Source organism: Chrysochloris asiatica, unplaced genomic scaffold (genome assembly GCF_000296735.1).
Source record: "Chrysochloris asiatica unplaced genomic scaffold, ChrAsi1.0 scaffold00053, whole genome shotgun sequence".
Lineage (NCBI taxonomy): Eukaryota > Metazoa > Chordata > Mammalia > Afrosoricida > Chrysochloridae > Chrysochloris > Chrysochloris asiatica.
This window is the reverse complement of record NW_006408571.1, coordinates 6,229,149-6,230,772: the sequence shown is the minus strand read 5'-3', so window position 1 is coordinate 6,230,772 and position 1,624 is coordinate 6,229,149. Positions and strand designations below refer to the sequence as shown.

Below are 1,624 nucleotides of genomic sequence, written 5' to 3'. Positions count from 1 at the left end.
TGGATTACGTTGATTGTTTTTCTAATGTTGAACCATGCTTGCTTGTATCTCTTATATGAATCCCACTTGATCATGATGTATTATCTTTTTGATGTGCTGCTGGACTCTGTTGGCTAGAATTTTGTTGAGAATTTTTACATCTATATTCATGAGGGATATTTGTCTATAATTTTCCTTCTTAGTGACATCCTTCCCTAATTTTGGAATGAGGGTAATGCTTGCTTCATAAAATGTATTAGGAAGTTTTCCATCTTCCACTATATTCTGGAATAATTTGAGCAGAATTGGTGACAGCTCTTCCCTGAATGTTTGGTAGAACTCACCAGTAAAACCATCTAGGAGTTCCAGCTGCAGTCCCGTGGGTCTGTGTCTTGCTTCAACAGTGTTTGGACGGAACAGATCCAGGGACTCTCCCACCTCCTGCCTCGGACCACCTCTAACAACTTCTTTGGGCACAATCTCGTCTCCAGGACCATCTTCTTGAACATTCCCTGTTACCAGGACCAGCTAAACCGTTTGTGTGTGGGGGGGTGTGTTAGCTCCAAATCTTCGACGAACCATGAGCTCTCAGATTCATCAGAATTATTCTGCTGAAGCGGAGGCCGGCATCAACCGTCTGGTTAATCTGCATCTGCAGGCCTCTTACACCTACCTCTTTTTGAGCTTCTATTTCGATCGTGATGATGTGGCTTTGGAAGTTGTGGGACACTTCTTCCGTGACTTGGCAAAGGAGAAGTGTGAGGGTGCTGAGCTTCTCTTGAAACTGCAAAAACAGTGTGTTGGTCACGCACTCTTCCAGGATGTGCAGAAGCCCTCCCAAGATCAGCGGGGAAGAACCCTGAATGCCATGGAAGCCACCCTGGCCATGGAGAAGAACCTGAACCAGTCTCTTCTGGATCTGCACACTGTGGGTGCTACCCACACAGACCCCCACCTCTGTGACTTTCTGGAGACTTATTTCCTCGACGAGGAGGTGAAAATTATCAAGAAGATGGGTGACCACTTGACCAACCTCTGTCGGATGGCTGGTCCTCAGGCAGGGCTGGGTGAATACCTCTTCGAGAGGCTCACTCTCAAGCGCAACTAAGAAGAGCCTATGGAGCCCACAACTTGTGAAGGGCCTTCAGCATTCCCCTGCTCTCCCACATACCTTCTGCCTGAACCTTCCTCTGCAAACAGAGGCAGTATAGTCAATGCCCTGGAGCCCCTCTTCGGCCAAGCGGTAGACCAAATGAAAACAATAAAGCTTCCTCTTACAGCAAAATAAATAAATAAATAAATAAATAAACAAACAAACAAACAAACCATCTGGGCCAGGACTTCTTTTGGTTGGGAGTTTTTGGATGACCTGATATATTTCTTCTTCTGTTGTCTGTCTGTTCAGGCTTTCTACTTCACTCTGTGAAAGTTTAGGTAGGTCATGTTTTCCTAAAAATGTGTCTGCTCCCCCGCATGATCTTGCCATTTGTTCTCTCCCAAGTTGTCGGCTCCAGTCCTCTGAGCCCACAAATTCAAAAGTACATGATTTCTTAGCTCTGCTATGAGTTCCACTAGCTATAAGCCTTCAAACATTTTAAATATCCCTACCTATGTGGTTCAGATTTTTGGATCTCTACCCTGAACC

The 1,624-nt window shown here is 45.4% G+C and overlaps 1 pseudogene; it reads left to right on the top strand.

The window, feature by feature from the left end:
* Positions 1-541: 541 nt before the first annotated feature.
* Positions 542-1,087, top strand: LOC102837458 (annotated as a pseudogene).
* The last annotated feature ends 537 nt before the right edge of the window (positions 1,088-1,624 follow it).